Raw genomic sequence first — 11,323 nt, 5'->3', positions numbered from 1 at the left:
TAGATTCATATATGAGAAGTGTGGCCATGTTTGCTGCGTGGCTACTTTGAATGTGAAAGCAAACACAGTTATCAGGGTTCAGCAGGAATTCAGGCAATCCTATAAGCCAATCTTAACCAGGGATCCATGGACCCCTCTGTGGAAAGATTTCAGGGGATCTGTGAGCTTGAACTGAAAAAATTCAACTTACTGTATTTTCTCTGACCTCTACCTGAAATCTAGCATTTCCTTCACTTATGAATGTATGCCCTGAATAAATTACAGTAGTATTCATGTCACCTGACTGGCAAAGGGGTCTGTAGAACAAAAAAATGTTACGAACCTGCTCTAAGCTCTTGAATCCTACTTTCCACATATCCAAAAGACAGGCATTTGGACAAGACCTACAGTTAGGGAGCCTGCTACTTCTTGGTGGTCATACCATGCAGTTCTCTTGTAAAGGATTTCTTGCTTTCAGTGAAATGGGCAGTGGCTTCCCTACCCAGCAAGGGGATTCCATTTCCACCAGATGTAAAACAGCCCAGCAGGTGACCTGGTTGGAGACGTTTGAGCAGTGGCCCATCTTGGTGGGCTCTATGCCCACCGGGAGTCCAGCCGCCCTTGCAGGGCCATTTTGGGCTGGCAGGTTTACTGCCCTCTGCAGTCCCTGCTGTGGGGTGGGAGCTGGTCCTGCTGGGGCCCGCCCCTGCCACAAGCACCCCATTGTGGGGCAATCTACATTTTCACCCTATATTTTTGATAACTAGGGCAATGGACAATCCAAATATAGCCCTCAGAATCGCTAGTCTAGAAATGGAGAAGCAGAAGTCCATATCTAGCATGCAATCAGTCAAACAAGTCTCTTTAATTTAGGGTTGAAATTAAAATACAATTAAAGTTTAACTCTAAATAAAAATGCTTACTTTCCTATGTACAAGGAATACATACTTTTCTCTGGACACCACAGGGGGGCCAGTACACTATTAAGAGGTAGACAAAAAGAGCTCAAGTGGAGGGCTGCTTGCTTTTTGCTTTTTTCATCAAATCCAAGTTTCTTGGACTTGCAAGGTAAAGTTGCACAAGATTTAAACTTACTTGATCAGTGGGCTCCATTTGCAAGGCTAGATGACTGACAAAGATTATCAGGTAAAGTTATTTAGGTGGTAATCAAAAGGGGGGAAAGCAGAATCAACCACCACCACTGCTCCTTTATTTCTTAAAAACCAGAACAACCACCTAAACCTCCTGGAAAGAATCTATTGCAAATTAGAGTCAGCTGATGTGTGTCAACTGTTTCTAAGTGTCGTTTTAGCTCCACTGGCATGGCCCTTAAATCGACGTCCTCCAGTCTCAAGTTTGTCTACAACTTTTCTGAAAAATGCTGCCAAATAATGTTTCTGCCAGGAAAGCCTGTCCTGCCCTGGCCCTGCTCCAGCAGTTTGCTTCCCCGCCTGGCAGGATGTGGCCCCTCCGTGGGCCTTGCTGTCCTAACTCAAGACAAATGAAAGTGGTTGAGGCAGTTCATGTACATATGAAATTAATATAAAAATTTTTAGAAAACAATCAAAATTCCCAAAATATACCACAAACCAGGAAGTGAAACGAAAAGTTTAAGATGAAGAAAACGTTTCCATATTTTCTCATCTTATTTAGGAAAATCCATTATTACAATATTACTTGTTTTTCATGTTGGTAAGAGAAGTAAAGATTCAAATCGATTTATTTATGCACAATTTCAATATTATTATAGAATGTTAATGGACTATATATGGTAAAATGTTAGAGAAAATTAGAAAAGGAACCATACTTTATACCCTTAGATATTAGGGGAAAAAAACAATAAGGAAGCATTTTTAAAAATCTCAGGATGAAGATGAAATAAAGTAAGACCAAATATATCCATGACAATAAATGTCAATAAGAATTAAATTTCATTTTCCAAAGGTCTTATACTGATATTTTTAAAAAAATTTTTATTTAAGTATATCATTCATACATGAATGCACATAAACAATAAGTGCATAGTAAAGATTGCAAACTTATAAAATAAACATAAATAACATCACACAGGAGTCTCATACATCACCCCTCCACCAATTCTTTGCATTGGTGGGAAATATTTGTTACAAATGCAAAAGCACTGTCAATATATTACTACCAACTACAGTCCTTATCTTACATTTGGTGTATTTTTCCCCCAACCCATACTATTTTTTAAAAAATATATTTTTGTTACAGATATTGTGAACTTGCAAAACGATCATACAGACATGTAGCTTTCCCATACAATGCCACACCCTGGTGGAATATTTGTTACAGTTTATGAGATAATATCATCAGACTATTACCACCAGTCATGGTCCATAGCATATATCTGGCACACTTTTTCCATACACCTCCATTATCAACATAGTATAACTTTGGCATTGATGTAAGAATATTGTAGTATTGTTGTTAACCTCAGTCTATAGTTCACGCCACATGTTGTTTTCCCATGTATCTCCATATTCCCATCACCCTGCAATAGTGATGTACATCTGCTCTAGCTCACAGGACTCTCTTGCATTTGTACCCTTAACCACGATTCTCAACCACCTCTGGGTTCACTATGTTATTCAGTCCCTAGATTATTCTTTAGCTTTCTTTCTATTGACATCTACTTCCATAGACTACCTTTTTCAGTCACAATTGCATTTATAAACCAGCTGCTACTCACTATAATGTGTTACTATCAACTCTATCCATCTCCACACTTTTATAGTTAAGTTAGTTAAAACTTCTATATACATTAAGCATCCATAGTTCTTCTCAACCCTCCTCTTATCTCCTGATAAACTATACTCTAGGTTTTAATTCTATGTGTTTATTATTTGTATTTAATTCATATTAATGAGACCATGCAATATTTGTCCTTTTGTGTCTGGCTTACTTTGCTTAGTATAACATCTTCAAGACTCATCCATGTTTTCATATATGTCCCAATTTAATTTCTTCTTATTGCAGCATAGTATTCCATTGTGTGTATATACCACATTTTGTTTATACATTCATTGGTGGATGGACACTTGGGTTGTTTCCATCTTTTGGCAATTGTGAACAATGCTACTATGAACATTAGTGTGCAGATGTCTGTTCGTGTCATAGTTTTCAGTTATTCTGGATATATTCCTAGTAGAGGAACTGCTGGATCATATGCAGTTCTATATAGAGCTTCCTAAGGAACCGCCAAACTGTTTTCCACAGAGGCTGAACCATTTTACACTCCCACCAATAGTGAAGGAGTGTTCCTATTTCTCCACATCCTCTCCAGCACTTATTGGTATCTGTTTTTTTAATAATGGTCATTCTATGTGTTGTTAGATGATATCTCATTGTTGTTTTAATTTGCATTTCCCTAATAGCTAGTGATAAGGAACATTTTTTAATGTGCTTTTTGGCCATTTGTATTTCCTCTTTGGAGAAATGTCCATTTAAATTTTTTGCCCATTTTTAAATTGGATTGTTTGCTCTTTTATTGTTGAGTTGTATGATCTCTTTATATAGAATGGAAATCACACCATTATTGGATAAGTGGTTTCCAAATATTTTCTCCCATCAATGTAGCTGCCTTTTCACCTTCTTGATGAAGTCCTTTGAATCACAGAAATGTTTAAGTTTGAGGAGGTCCCATTTATCCATGTTTTCTTTTGTTGCTCGTGCTTTTAGTATAAGGTTTAAGAATCCATCACCTACCACCAGGTCTTGAAGATGTTCCCCTACATTTTCTTCTAGGAGCTTTATTGTACTTCCTTTTTTATTTAGGTCTTTGATCCACTTTGAGTTAAATTTTGTATAAGGTGTGAGGTAGGGGTCTTCTTTCTTTCTTTTGGCTATAGATATCCAGGTCTCCCAATACCATTTGTTGAACAATCTGTTCTGCCCCAGCTGGGAGGGCTTGACAGGCTTGTCAAAAATGCTTGGCCATAGATGTGAGGGTTGGTTTCTGAACCATCAGTTTGGTTCCATTTGTCTATGTGTGTATCTTTATGCCAAAACTATGCTGCTTTTACCACTGTAGCTAGGTAATATGATTTAAAGTCTGCAAGTGAGAGTCCTCCAACTTCACTTTTCCTTTTTAAGATGTTTCTGGCTATTTGGGCCTCTTACCCTTCCAGATAAATTTGCTAATTGTATTTTCCATTTGCTTTAAAAAAGCTGGTGGAATTTTTATTGGGATTGCATTCAATCTATGTATCAATTTGGGTAGAATTGACATCTCAATGATATTTAGTCTTCCAATTCATGAGCATGGAATGTCCTTCCAATTATTTAGGTCTTTTTAAATTTCATTTAGCAATGCATTATAGTTTTCTGAATACAAGTGCTTTGTATCCTTGGTTAAGTTTATTCCTAAATATTTGATTCTTTTAGTTGCTACTGTAAATGGAATTTTTTTCCTGATTTCCTCCTCAGAATGTGCAGTAATAGTGTGCAGAAACACCACTGATTTTTGCATATTGATCTTGAATCCTGACATTCTACTGAAATCATTTATTAGCTCTAGCAGCTTTGTTGTAGATTTTTTGGGATTTTCTAGTTATACAATCATATCATCTGAGAATAGTGAAAGTTTTAATTCTTCCTTTCCAATCTGGATGCCTTTTATTTCTTTTTCTTGCCTGATTGCTCTAGTTAGAACCTCTAGCTTTATACTGAACAACAGTGGTGACAGTGGGCATCCTTGTCTTGTCCCTGACCTCAACAGGAAAGCTTTTAGTTTCTTGCCTTTGAGAACAATGTTAGCTGTGGGTTTTTCATATATGGCCTTTATCATGTTGAGAAAGTTTCCTTCAATTCCTATTTTTTTAGTATTTTTATCAAGAAAGGATGCTGTTTTTTGTCAAATGCCTTTTCTGCATCAATTGATAAGATCATGTGATTTTTCTTCTTTGATTTATTAATGTGGTGTATTATGCCGATTGATTTTCTTGTGTTGAACCACTCTTGCATGCCTGGTATAAAATCCACTTGATCACGATGGATAATTCTTTTAATGTGCTGTTGAATTCAATTAGCAACTATTTTATTGAGGATTGTTGCACCTGCATTCATTAGAGAAATGGGTCTGTAATTTTCTTTTTTGTAATATCTTTATCTGGCTTTGGTATTAGGGTGATACTGGCTTCATAGAATGTATTTGGTAATGTTCCTTCTTGTTCAATTTTTTGTAAGAGCTTGAGTAAGATTGGTATTAAATCTTCTTTGAATGCTTGGTAGAACTCACCTGTGAAACCATCTGGTCCTGGGCTTTTCATTTTGGGGAGCTGTTTGATGACTGTTTCAATCTCTTTACTTGTGATTGGTTTGTTGAAATCTATTTCTTTTAGTGTCAGTGTAGGTTGTTTATATATTTCTAGGAATTTTTCCATTTCATCTACCATGTCTAGTTTTTTAGCATAAAGTTATTCATAATATCCTTTTATGATCTCTCTTATTTCTGTGAGTTCAGGAGTAAGGTTCCCCTTTTTATTTTATATTTCATTTATTTGCCTCTTTTTTTTTTCTTAGTCAGTCTAGTTAAGGGTTTATTGATTTTGTTAATCTTCTTGAAGAACCAATTTTTGGTTTTGTTAATTTTCTCTATTGATTTTTGTTCTCAATTTCATTTATTTCTGCTCTGATCTTTGTTATTTCATTCCTTCTACTTGCTTTAGGATTAGCTTGCTGTTCTTTTTCTAGTTCCTCCAGCTGTGTAGTTAGGTCATTGATTTAAGCTCTTTCTTCTTCTTTAATGTAAGCATTGAGGGCTATAAATTTTCCTCTCTACACTGCCTTCACAGCATTCTATAGGTTCTGATATGTTGTATTTTCATTGTTCATTTGTCTCAAGATATTTATTGATTTCTCTTGAAATTTCTTCTTTGACCCACTGATTATTTAAGAGTGTGTTGTTTAATTTCCATGTATATGTGAATTTTCCCTTTATTTGTCACTTGTTTATTTACAGCTTTACTCCATTATAATGAGAGAAAGTGCTTTGTATAATTTCAATTTTGTTGAATTTATTGAGATCTGCTTTGTATTCCAACATATGGTCTATCCTAGAGAAAGATCCATGAGCACTTGAAAATAATGTATATTCTGCTGTTTTGTTCTGTATATATCTATTAGGTTTAGGCCATTTATCATATTATTCAAGCTCTCTGTTTCTTGATTGATATTCTGTCCAGATCCAATGCTGAGAGTGGTGTATTGAAGTCTCCAGCTATTATTGTAGAGATGTCTATTTCTCCCTTCAGTTTTGCCAGTGTTTACCTCATGTATCTTGGGGCATCCTGGTTAGGTGCATATATATTTATGATTATTTCTTCCTGGTGAATCATCCCTTTTATTAATATATAATGTCCTTCCTTGTCTCCAATAAGTTTTGCTTTTAATGTCTGTATCATCTGATATAAGTATAGCTACCCCAACTTTTTTGGGGGGTTACTGCATGCATGGAGTATCTTTTTCCAACCTTTCACTTTCAATTTATTGGTATCCTTGAGTCTAAGGTGAGTCTTGTGCAGAAAACTTAGAGATGGCTTATCTTTTCTTATCCATTCTGCCAGCCTGTGTCTTTTGATTGGGGAGTTTAATCCATTAACATTCAATGTTATTAGTGTAAAGGCAGTTCTTATTTCATCCATTTTAATCTTCACATTTTGTCTGTCATTTTATATTTGACACTTTTAGTTACATTACTGATACATTTGTCATTTCTAGACTCTTCCAGGCCTCTCTCTCCTATCTTTTCTTTTCAGGCTGTAACGATCCCTTTAGTATTTCCTGCAAAGCTGGTCTTTTGTTATAAACGCTCTCAGTTTCTGTTTATCTGTAAATATTCTAATCTCACCTTCATTTTTAAAAGACAATCTTGCTGGGTATAAAATCCTTGACTGGCAGTTTTTCTCCTGCAGTATCTTAAATATGTCATACCACTACCTTATTGCCTCCATTGTTTCTGATGAGAAATTGGCACTTAACCTTATTGGGTATCCCTTATATGTTATGAATTGCTTTTCTTTGCTGATCTCAGAATTCTCTTTGTCTCTGGCATTTGACATTCTGACTAGTTGTGTTTCAGAGTTGGTCTATTTGGATTTATTTGGATGGGAGTATGTTGTGCTTCTTAGATATGGATATCTATGTCCTTCAATAGGGTTGGGACATTTTCTACCATTATTTCTTCAAATATTCCTTCTGCCCCTTTTCCCTTCTCTTCTCCTTTTGGGACACCTATGACATGTACATTTGCATGTCTCTTGCTGTCATTTGGTTTCCTGAGACCCTGTTCAATTTTTTCCATTCTTTTCTTCATCTATTCTTTTGTTTGTTCACTTACAGAGGCCATGTCTTCAAGCTTGCCAATCCTTTCTTCTGGTTCCTCAAATCTGCTGTTATACGCCTCCAGTGTATTTTTAATTTCATTTATTGTACCTTTCATTGTATACTTTCATATTCTTCTTTGTGCTCACCCAATGTCTTCTTAATATTAATCTCTTTAGCCATCTCACTGAATTAAGGAGATTTATTTGAACATCTAAGACCAGTTGTCTCAACTCCTTTATGTCATCTGCAGGCTTATCTTGTTCCTTTAATTGGGCCATCTCTTCCTGTTTCTTGGTATAGATTGTAATTTTTTGTTGGTGTTTCCACATCTGGCTTGCTAGATGTATTTATTCTGGGTGCAGTTTCTCCCTTTAGTTTAGGGATTTCTTATCTTTTCTTCCTTGCTGGTTGTGTAGTAGGAGCCATGGATGTAGTTGGTGCATTAAGCTATGGAGGCTGAAGCTGCCCATGTTGCCCCAGGAATTGAAGCTTCTCCCACCTTTCTCCTCTGTCAGGGGTAGGGACAGAGCTGCAGCTGTGTAAATAATCCCAGTTGGGCACAAGATTGTCTATAGTCACCCAGAGACACTGATGAAGTTTCACTTCCATTCCTCCCCTACCTAGGCAGGGATGGAACTATAGTTTGGGCCAGCAATCTATGCAGTGTGGGTTCAAAATGACCACAGTTGCTCAGATAAAGTGATATATCACCAGACTTTCTCCCTGCCAAGAGAGGGAATCGACCCTCTGGCGTGCCCAACAATCTCTGTCAGCCAAATATGCCTGCAGTTGTCCTGAGAGGCTGAGGGAGTACTGTCCCTTCTGCCCTTTAGGGGGTGGGAACAGAACCACAAATGCTCAGCAGTTCAGTCCTGTAAGGTGAAAGTACCCATCATTGCCTGGAGAGGCTGAGGAAGCACCAGCCCCCTCCTATCCTATTGGGTGGTAGTGGTGGGAACAGAACCACAAATGCTCAACAGTTCAGTCCCTTTACACCAAGAATACCTGCTATTGCCTGGAGAGGTTCAGGAAACACCAGCTCCCTTCTTAAGGCATGGGGTTGGATCCACAGGCACCCGACCGTTCAGTCCCTGTTGGCTGGAAGTACCCACCATTGTCCAGAGAGGCTGTGGAGACACCAGACACCCCCTATCCTATTGGGGGTGCAGTGGATTCATAGGCATCCAATAGTCCAGTCCATGCAGGCTGAAGATCTGCTGTTGCCCAAAAGGCTGTGGAAAGACCAGCCCCCTTCTTTCCTATTGAGAGGTGAGGATGCATTCACAAGTACCTACCAGACCAGGCTGTGTGGGCCAAAAGCACCTGCAGTTACCCAAAGAGGCTGGCCAAACACAGTTCATCTCTTTTCCTATTGGGGATGGAGGTGGAGCACAGGTGCCCAACAGTCAGGTTTGTGCAGCCCAAAACCCTTGTCCTGAGAGGCTGAGGCAACACCAGCCCCCTCCTATCCTGTGGGGGGACAGAGGTGGAGATGGGCTCAAAGGCACTCAACAAATCTGTGTGGGCTGAAAACTCCTGCCATTGCCCAGAGAGGCCAAGGATACCAAGGTCCTCTCCTATTCTCTTGGGGAGTGGGGTTGCAGCCCCAGGTGTCTGACTATTCAGCCTGTGCCAGTGGAGAGCACTTGCAGTTGCCTGGAGAGCCTGGTGCAGGTCTTACCAGCTACCTCTCTGCTAGCCTAGGCTAGGACTGCAGTCTGATCTTGGTGGAAAGAAGCTGGTCCCTAACTTCCTGGATTTCAGTCAGCCCAGCTCCCCCTCATGCTGGGGGCAGAGTCAAGATGGCAGCTACCAGACTCTTTCCCACTTGGACAGGCTCAGACCCTAGCTGGCTCTAAGATTATATTTTAACCATCAGAGTCCACTAATCAATAGCTGAGGTCAGTGGACATCTGTGTCTTCCTCCACCGTTTATGGGAAACAGAGCTTCCTACTCCAGCCGTGGAACAGCTCCTGAGGCGGCTTGCGCCCCTAGAGTAGGATGGGCACCAGACTGCGGCATGGCTTGTAGCTTCCCAGAGAGGTGGTGCAGGTCCCCCAGCTTCCTCCCTGCCAGAGGCAGGACTGGGGTTTAGGCTAGAGCTGCAATCCAACCTGGGTGGAGGGAAGCCGGTCCTTACAGACACTGTAGTTTTCAGTCAGCGCCGCTTCCCCTCGTGCCCAGGGCAGAGTCAGAATGGCGGCCACCGGCTTCCCTCTGACCTGGACAGGCTCAAAGTTTAGTTGTTCCCAGGATTCTACTTCCGCCCGCCAGATCCAGTAATCAGTATCTGAAGTCGGTGCCACACCATGTTTTCCTCCCGTTTTTACTGGGGCAAATGGAACTTCAACTCCAACCACAGAATAGCTCCCGAGGCAGCTTGCACACCACGGGCACCCATCTCCACGGCGTGGAGGGCTCTACGCACGAGTCCTCCGTGCAGATGGGCAGCCTCCTCCTTCCACACTGTCAGGGATGTTGCAGGATACTCCTCTGGTCTCCTGGGTCCTCCAAATGGTGCTTTCGGCAGCTCTGGTGACACCAAGTGCCCTGTTTCAGGAGCCGCCTCTGGGAGTGCCTCACTCTGCCGCCATCTTGGCTCCACACCCACCTGCCACCCCCCCCCCCCCCCCACGCACCACTTCCCTGGGCGCCGAGCTTATATTCTGAGTTTTAAAAATCCACCCTAGGAATAAAAGTAGCAAAAAGTGTGGAGAATACATACGAAGAAAAATAGTAAATGATGTAAAAAAGACTTGAATATATTGAGAAACATGTAGTGTTACTGAGTGGTCAATACTGTTTCTCAAAAATTAATTTATAAATCAAGTCCAACTCCACTGAAAACTCCTATGAGATAGTATTCCAACTTAAAAATACCACTCCATAGCTCATTTTGAAAATTACATGAATAACAATAATCATGATAGGTTTTAGGAAACAGATAATGGGAAGAAGGATCTGCTTTGCCAGACACTGAACTGCAATTTAAAAACATTTGGAACAATGGAAGTGTTCTGAAAATGGATAGTGTTGACGGTCGGACAACACTGTGAACATAATTAAGAGCACTGAACTATATATCTGAATGTGGTTAGAATGGAAATGTTAGGTTGTATATATGGTAACAGAAGCAAAATTAAATAAAAGAATCAACCCACAGAGGTGCAACAGACAGTGAACCCTAAGTTAAGCGGTGGGCTATAATTAATGGTACAATTATAAAAATGTGCTTTCGTCAGTTCTGACAAATGTTCCACACCAGTGCAAGGTGTTAATCATAGGGTGGTATATGGGCATCCTCTACTTTATGCATGATTGTTCTGTAAACCCAGAACTTCACTAATAATAAAGAATATGTAACTTTTACAGCAGTCCTAGTTTAAGAATAGACAAGTAAAAAAATGGAACAAAATAGAAATCGAGGAACAGAACATATAGTTAAAAACATATAATGCTTTAATATATGGTAAAGGAAGCATTTCAAATAAATGGATGAGAAAAGATGGATAACTGAATAGATGATTTGGTAACAACCTGTTATTCATACACACACATGCGCACACACTCACATTTCTTTTTCACATTTGACACCAAAATAAATTTCTGATGTATTATCAACAGTTAAATGTAAAAAATATGAAACTCTAAAAACCTCTGAGTAAATAAATGAATTTTTTGTATTGGTATGAGACCAGTTGTGGGGAAAAAATCCCAGGAAAAATGTTCACTTATTTGAAAATAGTCAGTGGTTTTCCTAAATGCTGGATTCTGTATTTGCTCGCCTTCTGCACACCTCGGCTTGAGCGGGCAGGAAGCCCAGTGGGGCTCTGCAGGGGCCCCGCGCCTCTGCGGCGCCTCTGGGAACCCGGCTGTTCTCCTCAGGCCCGTGGGCGCAGGGTTACTTTGGGTGCTGGTCTCCTTTGCTCCGTGGGTGCCCTGCCTACAGCCCGGAGTTCCTGAAGAATTCCCTCAGTCAGAGAGGAGAGGAGC

This window comes from Dasypus novemcinctus, chromosome 16, assembly GCF_030445035.2.
Source record: "Dasypus novemcinctus isolate mDasNov1 chromosome 16, mDasNov1.1.hap2, whole genome shotgun sequence".
In the NCBI taxonomy this organism is placed as follows: domain Eukaryota; kingdom Metazoa; phylum Chordata; class Mammalia; order Cingulata; family Dasypodidae; genus Dasypus; species Dasypus novemcinctus.
This window is presented reverse-complemented; position numbering follows the sequence as displayed.